This window comes from Narcine bancroftii, chromosome 4 (genome assembly GCF_036971445.1).
Source record: "Narcine bancroftii isolate sNarBan1 chromosome 4, sNarBan1.hap1, whole genome shotgun sequence".
NCBI classification, from domain to species: domain Eukaryota; kingdom Metazoa; phylum Chordata; class Chondrichthyes; order Torpediniformes; family Narcinidae; genus Narcine; species Narcine bancroftii.
In genome coordinates this window covers 215,492,788-215,503,244 of record NC_091472.1, presented here as the reverse complement: position 1 = coordinate 215,503,244, position 10,457 = coordinate 215,492,788, and positions in this window count along the sequence as shown.

Genomic DNA, 10,457 nt, shown 5'->3' with positions numbered 1-10,457 from the left:
TGTGACCAGGGTGGGAAAGGAAGTCCCATCCACCAAATACATCTTATGCGAGGTGCCGCCTCAAGAAGTCAGCCAAATCCATAAAGGTTCCCCCATTCCCTGGGTGACAGCCTCTGCTCACTGCTAACTTTGGACGGAAGGTATAGGGGCCTGAAGGCCAGGTTTGGAGCAGTCTTTAATCCAGGCTCTTGATCCTCCCCTTGTGGCCTACTCCAGCAATGCCAAAAGATTACACGGCAGGACTGAAATGTCACTTGTTTTTCCACTAGCTACAACTAATAATATTTATAAACGCGTTTTCAGTCATGACAAACTAATTTACAGTACTGTTCGATCCTATCATATCTTGTGCTGCAAGCAAAAACCTTGATGCACCTGTACCTTATGAATATGAAAGTGATTCCCATATTTCTCATCTTCTTAGCAGCCTTCCAGAGACTGCAGGACCCAGTTAAGTGTGGGTAAATCCACAAAACTGGCATTAACAGATTAAGGGCGAGGACAAAACTGTGCAAAATACAGGGCTTCCCCGGACACGAGGAGAGACCGCTGGTTAATAGAATTACTGCTTTCTGAGACACACAAGAAGTGCCATTACAGTCGTGTAAATCTGCGTCCCGGCTCCACTTGCAGCACGTCTGGTGGGTGTCAGGAGTTTGAAAGGCGAGCATAGCGGAAACAGGTTGGAGTCTGTGCTGCCGATAGGGCCTGGAGCAATTAAAAGGGAAGCACAGACAGAGTGGCCAATGTGAGAGGGCTAGTGGGAGGACAGGCCTGGTATGGGGGGGGAGAGGAGCTCAGTACGAGGGGAGGGGGGCCCAGTGCGAGGGGAGGGGGAGGGGGGCCTCAGTGCGAGGAGGGGAGGGGAGGGGGGCCCAGTGCGAGGGGAGGGGGCCCCAGTGCGAGGGGAGGGGGAGGGGGCCCGGTGCGGGGGGAGGGGGAGGGGCCCGGTGCGAGGGGAGGGGAGGGGGCCCAGTGCGAGGGGAGGGGGAGGGGCGGGCCAGTGCGAGGGAGGGGAGGGGGCCAGTGCGGGGAGGGCGAGATGGGCCAGTGCGGAGGGAGGGGAATGGGGCTCAGTGCGAGGGGAGGGGAGGGGCCCAGTGCGAGGGGAGAGGGGGAGGGGGCCCAGTGCTGAGGGGAGGGGAGGGGCCCAGTGCGAGGGGAGGGGAGGGGCCCAGTGCGAGGGGAGGGGAGGGCCCAGTGCGAGGAGGAGGGGAGGGGGCCCAGTGCGAGGGGAGGGGAGGGGGCCCAGTGCGAGGGGAGGGGAGGGGGCCCAGTGCGAGGGGGGGGAGGGGGCCCAGTGCGAGGGGGGAGGGGGCCCAGTGCGAGGGAGAGGGGAGGGGGCCCAGTGCGAGGGGGGGAGGGGGCCCAGTGCGAGGGGAGGGAGGGGGCCCAGTGCGAGGGAGGGGAGGGGGCCCAGTGCGAGGGGAGGGGAGGTGGGCCCAGTGCGAGGGGAGGGGAGGGGGCCCAGTGCGAGGGGGGCCCAGTGCGAGGGGGAGGGGCCCAGTGCGAGGGGAGGGGCCAGTGCGAGGGGGAGGGGGCCAGTGCGAGGGGAGGGGGCCAGTGCGAGGGGGAGGGGCCAGTGCGAGGGGGAGGGGGCCAGTGCGAGGGGGAGGGGGCCAGTGCGAGGGGGAGGGGGCCAGTGCGAGGGGGGCAGTGCTAGGGGGGCAGTGCTAGGGAGGGGGCCCAGTGCGAGGGGGAGGGAGCCCAGTGCGAGGGGGGCCAGGGCGAGGGGAGGGAGGGGGCCCAGTGCGAGGGGAGGGTGAGGGGGCCCAGTGCGAGGGGAGGGTGAGGGGGCCCAGTGCGAGGGGAGGGGAGGGGGCCCAGTGCGAGGGGAGGGGAGGGGGCCCAGTGCGAGGGGAGGGGAGGGGGCCCAGTGCGAGGGGAGGGGAATGGGGCCCAGTGCGAGGGGAGGGGAGGGGCCCAGTGCGAGGGAGGGGAGGGGCCCAGTGCGAGGGAAGGGAGGGGGCCCAGTGCCGAGGGGGAGGGCCAGAGGGAGGGCCAGCGAGAGGGGGCCCAGTGCGAGGGGGAGGGGGCCCAGTGCGAGGGGAGGGGGCCCAGTGCGAGATGGAGGGGGCCCAGTGCGAGGGGGAGGGGGCCAGTGCGAGGGGGGGGGGCCCAGTGCGAGGGGAGGGGGCCCAGTGCGAGGGGGAGGGGGCCCAGTGCGGGGGGAGAGAGGGGGCCCAGTGCGGGGGGGAGAGGGGGCCCAGTGCGAGGGGAGAGGGGGCCCAGTGCGAGGGGTGGCGGGGGCCCAGTGCGAGGGGAGAGGGTCCCAGTGCGAGAGGGGAGGGGGCCCAGTGCGAGAGGTGGCCCAGTGCGAGGGGAGGGCCCAGTGCGAGGGGAGGGGGCCCAGTGCGAGGGGAGGGGCCCAGTGCGAGGGGAGGGGGCCCAGTGCGAGGGGAGGGGGCCCAGTACGAGGGGAGGGGCCCAGTGCGAGGGAGGGGGCCCAGTGCGAGGGAGGGGGCCCAGTGCGAGGGAGGGGCCCAGTGCGAGGGGAGGGGCCCAGTGCGGGGGGAGGGGGAGGGGGCCCAGTGCGGGGGGAGGGGAGGGGGCCCAGTGCGAGGGGAGGGGAGGGGGCCCAGTGCGAGGGGAGGGGAGGGGGCCCAGTGCGAGGGAGGGGGAGGGGGCCCAGTGCGAGGGAGGGGGCCCAGTGCGAGGGGAGGGGGCCCAGTGCGAGGGGAGGGGGCCCAGTGCGAGGGGAGGGGGCCCAGTGCGAGGGGAGGGGGCCCAGTGCGAGGGGAGAGGGGGCCCAGTGCGAGGGGAGGGGGCCCAGTGCGAGGGGAGGGGGCCCAGTGCGGGGGAGGGGAGGGGGGCCCAGTGCGAGGGGAGGAGGGGAGCAGCCCAGTGCGAGGGAGGGGAGGGGGCCCAGTGCGAGGGGGGGAGGGGGCCCAGTGCGAGGGGAGGGGAGGGGGCCCAGTGCGAGGGGAGGGGAGGGGGCCCAGTGCGAGGGGAGGGTGCCCAGTGCGAGGGGAGGGGGCCCAGTGCGAGGGGAGGGGGCCCAGTGCGAGGGGAGGGGGCCCAGTGCGAGGGGAGGGGGCCCAGTGCGAGGGGAGGGGGCCCAGTGCGAGGGGAGGGGGCCCAGTGCGAGGGGAGGGGGCCCAGTGCGAGGGGAGGGGGCCCAGTGCGAGGGGAGGGGGCCCAGTGCGAGGGGAGGGGGCCCAGTGCGAGGGGAGGGGCCCAGTGCGAGGGGGTGGGGCCCAGTGTTAGGGGGTGGGGCCCAGTGCGTGGGGTAGGGGGCCCAGTGCGAGGGGGAGGGGGGCCCAGTGCGAGGGGGAGGGGCCCAGTGCGAGGGGGAGGGGGGCCCAGTGCGAGGGGAGGGGGGCCCAGTGCGAGGGGGAGGGGGGCCAGTGCGAGGGGGAGAGGGGGCCCAGTGCGAGGGGGAGAGGGGGCCCAGTGCGAGGGGGAGAGGGGGCCCAGTGCGAGGGGGAGAGGGGGCCCAGTGCGAGTGGGAGAGGGGGCCCTGTGCGAGGGGGAGAGGGGGCCCAGTGTGAGGGGGAGAGGGGGGCCCAGTGCGAGGGGGAGAGGGGGGCCCAGTGCCAGGGGGAGAGGGGGCCCAGTGCCAGGGGGGACGGTGGCCCAGTGCGAGGGGGAGAGGGGCCCAGTGTGAGAGTGCAGGCGGGCCCAGTGCGAGGGGGAGGCGGGCCCAATGCGAGGGGGAGGGGGGCCCAGTGCGAGGGGGAGGGGGCCAGTGCGAGGGTGGGGGGCCCAGTGCGAGGGTGAGGGTGAGGGGGCCCAGTGCGAGGGGAGGGGAGGGGGCCCAGTGCGAGGGGAGGGGAGGGGGCCCAGTGCGAGGGGAGGGGAGGGGGCCCAGTGCGAGGGGAGGGGAATGGGGCCCAGTGCGAGGGGAGGGGAGGGGCCCAGTGCGAGGGGAGGGGAGGGGCCCAGTGCGAGGGAAGGGGAGGGGGCCCAGTGCGAGGGAAGGGGAGGGGCCCAGTGCGAGGGGGAGGGGGCCCAGTGCGAGGGGGAGGGGCCCAGTGCGAGGGGGAGGGGGCCCAGTGCGAGATGGAGGGGGCCCAGTGCGAGGGGGAGGGGGCCCAGTGCGAGGGGGAGGGGGCCCAGTGCGAGGGGGAGGGGGCCCAGTGCGAGGGGGAGGGGGCCCAGTGCGGGGGGGAGAGGGGGCCCAGTGCGGGGGGGAGAGGGGGCCCAGTGCGAGGGGGAGAGGGGGCCCAGTGCGAGGGGTGGCGGGGGCCCAGTGCGAGGGGGAGAGGGTCCCAGTGCGAGAGGGGAGGGGGCCCAGTGCGAGGGGAGGGGCCCAGTGCGAGGGGAGGGGCCCAGTGCGAGGGGAGGGGGCCCAGTGCGAGGGGAGGGGGCCCAGTGCGAGGGGAGGGGGCCCAGTGCGAGGGGAGGGGGCCCAGTACGAGGGGAGGGGGCCCAGTGCGAGGGGAGGGGGCCCAGTGCGAGGGGAGGGGGCCCAGTGCGAGGGGAGGGGGCCCAGTGCGAGGGGAGGGGCCCAGTGCGGGGGGAGGGGGAGGGGGGCCCAGTGCGGGGGGAGGGGAGGGGGCCCAGTGCGAGGGGAGGGGAGGGGGCCCAGTGCGAGGGGAGGGGGAGGGGGCCCAGTGCGAGGGGAGGGGGAGGGGGCCCAGTGCGAGGGGAGGGGGCCCAGTGCGAGGGGAGGGGGCCCAGTGCGAGGGGAGGGGGCCCAGTGCGAGGGGAGGGGGCCCAGTGCGAGGGGAGGGGGCCCAGTGCGAGGGGAGGGGGCCCAGTGCGAGGGGAGGGGGCCCAGTGCGAGGGGAGGGGGCCCAGTGCGGGGGGAGGGGGAGGGGGGCCCAGTGCGAGGGGAGGGGAGGGAGCCCAGTGCGAGGGGAGGGGAGGGGGCCCAGTGCGAGGGGAGGGGGAGGGGGCCCAGTGCGAGGGGAGGGGAGGGGGCCCAGTGCGAGGGGAGGGGAGGGGGCCCAGTGCGAGGGGAGGGTGCCCAGTGCGAGGGGAGGGGGCCCAGTGCGAGGGGAGGGGGCCCAGTGCGAGGGGAGGGGGCCCAGTGCGAGGGGAGGGGGCCCAGTGCGAGGGGAGGGGGCCCAGTGCGAGGGGAGGGGGCCCAGTGCGAGGGGAGGGGGCCCAGTGCGAGGGGAGGGGGCCCAGTGCGAGGGGAGGGGGCCCAGTGCGAGGGGAGGGGGCCCAGTGCGAGGGGAGGGGCCCAGTGCGAGGGGGTGGGGCCCAGTGTTAGGGGGTGGGGCCCAGTGCGTGGGGTAGGGGGCCCAGTGCGAGGGGGAGGGGGGCCCAGTGCGAGGGGGAGGGGCCCAGTGCGAGGGGGAGGGGGGCCCAGTGCGAGGGGAGGGGGGCCCAGTGCGAGGGGGAGGGGGGGCCAGTGCGAGGGGGAGAGGGGGCCCAGTGCGAGGGGGAGAGGGGGCCCAGTGCGAGGGGGAGAGGGGGCCCAGTGCGAGGGGGAGAGGGGGCCCAGTGCGAGTGGGAGAGGGGGCCCTGTGCGAGGGGGAGAGGGGGCCCAGTGTGAGGGGGAGAGGGGGGCCCAGTGCGAGGGGGAGAGGGGGGCCCAGTGCCAGGGGGAGAGGGGGCCCAGTGCCAGGGGGGACGGTGGCCCAGTGCGAGGGGGAGAGGGGCCCAGTGTGAGAGTGCAGGCGGGCCCAGTGCGAGGGGGAGGCGGGCCCAATGCGAGGGGGAGGGGGGCCCAGTGCGAGGGGGAGGGGGCCAGTGCGAGGGTGGGGGGCCCAGTGCGAGGGTGAGGGGGCCCAGTGCGAGGGGGAGGGGGCCCAGTGCGAGGGGGAGGGGGCCCAGTGCGAGGGGGAGGGGGCCCAGTGCGAGGGGGAGGGGGCCCAGTGCGAGGGGGAGGGGGCCCAGTGCGAGGGGGAGGGGGCCCAGTGCGAGGGGGAGGGGGCCCAGTGCGAGGGGGAGGGGGCCCAGTGCGAGGGGGAGGGGGCCCAGTGCGAGGGGGAGGGGGCCCAGTGCGAGGGGGAGGGGGCCCAGTGCGAGGGGGTGGGGGGCCAGTGCGAGGGGGTGGGGGCCCAGTGCGAGGGGGTGGGGGCCCAGTGCGAGGGGGTGGGGGCCCAGTGCGAGGGGGTGGGGGCCAGTGCGAGGGGGAGGGGGCCAGTGCGAGGGGGAGGGGGGCCAGTGCGAGGGGGAGGGGGGCCAGTGCGAGGGGGAGGGGGGCCAGTGCGAGGGGGAGGGGGCCAGTGCGAGGGGGAGGGGGGCCAGTGCGAGGGGTAGGGGGCCAGTGCGAGGGGGAGGGGGGCCAGTGCGAGGGGGAGGGGGCCAGTGCGAGGGGGAGGGGGGCCAGTGCGAGGGGGAGGGGGGCCCAGTGCGAGGGGGAGGGGGCCCAGTGCGAGGGGGGAGAGGGGCCCAGTGCGAGGGGGGAGAGGGGCCCAGTGCGAGGGGGGAGAGGGGCCCAGTGCGAGGGGGGAGAGGGGCCCAGTGCGAGGGGGGAGAGGGGCCCAGTGCGAGGGGGGAGAGGGGCCCAGTGCGAGGGGGGAGAGGGGCCCAGTGCGAGGGGGGAGAGGGGCCCAGTGCGAGGGGGGAGAGGGGCCCAGTGCGAGGGGGAGGGGTCCAGTGCGAGGGGAAGGGGGCCCAGTGCGAGGGGGAGGGGGCCCAGTGCGAGGGGGAGGGGGCCCAGTGCGAGGGGGAGGGGGCCCAGTGCGAGGGGGAGGGGGCCCAGTGCGAGGGGGCAGAGGGGCCCAGTGCGAGGGGGCAGAGGGGCCCAGTGCGAGGGGGCAGAGGGGCCCAGTGCGAGGGGGAGAGAGGCCCAGTGCGAGGAGGGGAGGGGCCCAGTGCGAGGGGGAGGGGCCCAGTGCTAGGGGGGTGAGGGGCCCAGTGCTAGGGGGGTGAGGGGCCCAGTGCTAGGGGGGGTGAGGGGCCCTGTGCTAGAGGGGTGAGGGGCCCAGTGCGAGGGGGGAGAGGGGCCCAGTGCGAGGGGGGAGAGGGGCCCAGTGCGAGGGGGGAGAGGGGCCCAGTGCGAGTGGGGAGAGGGGCCCAGTACGAGTGGGGAGAGGGGCCCAGTGCGAGGGGAGAGGGGCCCAGTGCGAGGGGAGAGGGGCCCAGTGCGAGAGGGAAAGAGGGGCCCACTGTGAGGGGGGGTAGAGGGGCCCACTGTGAGGGGGGAAGAGGGGCTCACTGTGAGGGGGGAAGAGGGGCCCACTGTGAGGGGGGAAGAGGGGCCCACTGTGAGGGGGGAAGAAGGGCCCACTGTGAGGGGGAAGAAGGGCCCACTGTGAGGGGGAAGAAGGGCCCACTGTGAGGGGGAAGAAGGGCCCAGTGTGAGGGGGGAAGAAGGGCCCACTGTGAGGGGGTGAAGAGGGGCCCACTGTGAGGTGGGGGAGGGGCCCACTGTGAGGTGGGGGGAGGGGCCCACTGTGGGGGGGGGGGAGGGGCCCACTGTGGGGGGGGAAGAGGGGCCCACTGTGGGGGGGGGAAGAGGGGCCCACTGTGGGGGGGGGGGTGGGAAGAGGGGCTCACTGTGATTGGGGGAAGAGGTGCCCAGTGTGAGGGGGGGAAGAGGGGCACAGTGTGGGGGGGAGAGGGGCCCAGTGTCGGGGGTGGAGAGGGGCCCAGTGTGGGGGGGGGGGAATGAGGGGCCCAGTGTGGGGGGGGGGAATGAGGGGCCCAGTGTGGGGGGGGGGAATGAGGGGCCCAGTGTGGGGGGGGGGAAATGAGGGGCCCAGTTGGGGGGGGGGAAATGAGGGGCCCAGTGTGGGGGGGGGGGGAAATGAGGGGCCCAGTGTGAGGGGGGGAAAGAGGGGCCCAGTGTGAGGGGGGGAAAGAGGGGCCCAGTGCAGGGGTAGGGATTTAAAGGCTTTGGCGACTGGAGATGATGGTCCTCTTTATAGTATCCTCAAATGGGTAGCAGAAATGGAAGCTAGGGTACAGTTATTCTCCGATTACAGGATGTGGGATACCTGGGACAGCACAAGTGTCCCTGATCACTCCACCTGTGAGAGGTACATCCAGCTGCAGCTCCTTACAGATCGTGTTAGGGAAATGGAACTGGATGAACTCCAGATCATTCGGGAGGCAGAGAGGGGTGATAGACAGAAGCTATTAGGAGACAGTCACACCTAAGTGGCAAGAGGCAGGTAACTGGGTGACTGATAGGAGAGGGAAGGAGAATGGGCAGTCAATGCAGAGCACCCCTGTGGCCATTGGCTTATTTCCTTTGGAGTTCAGAAACCATGCACTTAACGATTTCAGTGGTTTGCAAACTTTGTCTTTCCACCCACACCCACCTTAAGCAATCCCTTACTAATCAACCCCAATTCTCTCCTCACCTTTGCCAAGGCTTTTTGGATTTTTTAGTTGAAAAACTAATTAGTTATCTTCTTAATTATGCTTTGAAAACATCCCACAAAACAAATTCACTATCAACCGAGTCTGTATTTATTTTTAAATATTGCTGTATTTGATCTCTTATAAAATTACAAAACTCAACATTTAACCATATAACCATATATGGAGCAGAAACAGGCCATGTTGGCCTTTCGAGTCCGCACCGGTTCACTGATTTTGTGCGCCCTCTTCAGGCATTGGTCCCGGTAGATCTTCATTCAATAACGATGGGCATGTGTGAACTTTGAGGTTGGCTCACGAGCTTGGGACTCTTAACAATGAAGAAATAAATCTCCACCCATGTCTATTTTTTTCTGAACCTGGGCAAGTCATTAATAAGTCACCTGATAATGTTCTATTACTTTTATATTCAGTAGATGTTATCCGTCCTTGCAAATGGGCAGATAATTTTAAAAAATCTGTTCAAGAATAAGAATCGTATCGAAATGAATAAAACGAAAAAATCTTTATCCTTAGGATTCATTCCTCTCCAAATAGCAACTAAAATTCCTTTCCTTCATTAATGATAAAATTCGTTTCGCCATTTCAGTTCTAGCCACTGTTTTCAGAGATTTCTCCAAAGATGGGTCCAAACAGCAATTAAAATCCCCTCCAGTCATCACCTTTTCATGTGCCTGCGCCAAATTTAGAAAGGAATCTTGAATAAATTTCTTATCTTATCCAAAATTTCTCATAAGTGTCCAAAATTTTGAATACTTTGATGATTGACAACAAGTCTGCCAACCGAATCACTTCTAACAGAGTCTGGTTTAAAAGACAACTTTTTATTAATCAAAATAGCAACACCTCTCACTTTGGAAATAAAGGAAGAAGGGATTGCTTAAAGTGGGATGCAGGTGGGAAGAAAACTTTTGAAAACCACTGTTTTAATCGTCCTTCATTAACTCATTCTGTGCACAGTTTCAGAACGCCAAAGGAAATGGGCCAATGAGAATTTTCTCAAGCCAAATATTTCAGTAACAAGTGAGTCTAGAGCAGTGATTCTCAACCTTCCCTTCCTACTCACATCCCACCTTAAGCAATGCCTTACTAATCACAGAGCACCGATAGCATAGCGATTGCTTACAGTGGGATGAGTGGGAAGAAAAAGATTGAGAACCACTGGTCTAAAATCAATAAGAATATTTTAAAAAGAAGAAATATTTGAATGGAAAAATGACACAACTGTGGCTGACAAGTCAAATCCAAAGGCAAAAGAGAGGATAAACAAAGACGCAAAAATTAGTGGGAAGGTAGAGGACTGGAAAGTGTTTAAAAGCTTAGTGAAGGCAACTCAGAAGGTCATTTGGAAGGAAAAGATGGACTTTGAAAGGAGGCTAGCAAATAATATCAAAAAGGATACTAAAAGCTTACTTAAGTATATTACGAGTAAAAAGGAGGCAAGAGTAGACATACCGTAGAGTAATAGTTGAGTTCTGGGGACCAATTTTTAGTGTAAAATTTAGAAGGTCAACTATTTTTGACCGCAGTAAGTAAAGTACCTGTGTCACTCAAAGCGTTGGGAGCTCAGATGGGCGGGACCAAGTGGTAAGTCCGCCGTCGGAGCATCGGGAGCTCAGATGGGCGGGCAGCCAGGGCCTAGGAGAGGGTCCACAGTCAGCAGCTCCGGTGGGTGGACAGCTGGGGCGAGGGTCTGCAGTTGGGGTGGTGGGGGGAGGGCGCTGGGGCCAAGATTAGGGGGAGGGGAGGGGTGGTGGGTCGACTTTTACACGAGATATGTGGAAAATAACAGATCTTTGGGCCAAATATAGAGGGTCTACTTTTATATGCTATCAACTTTTACACAAGCACATATGGTAGGACCAATAGAAAATGAAGCTGGAGAAATTATACGGGGAGAGAAGGAGATGGCAGAGGAACTGTGGAAGACACTAGTAGTGTACCAAACCTTCAAGGGTGTCAAGGAAGAGAGGGGAATACAGCTACGATTACCAGAGAGAAGGTATTTGGGATGCTGAAAGGTCTAAAGGTAGACAAATCTCCTAGATGAGATGAAATACACCCTCAGGTTCTGAGAGAAGTAGGTAGAGAGAGTGTAGGGGCACTAGCAATGATCTTCCAAGAATCAATAGATTCTAGCCTGGTTCCGGAGGACTGTAAAATTGCAAAGGGCATTCCACTATTCAAAAAGGGAGGGATGGAGCAACAGAAAGCAAGCTATGGACCTGTTA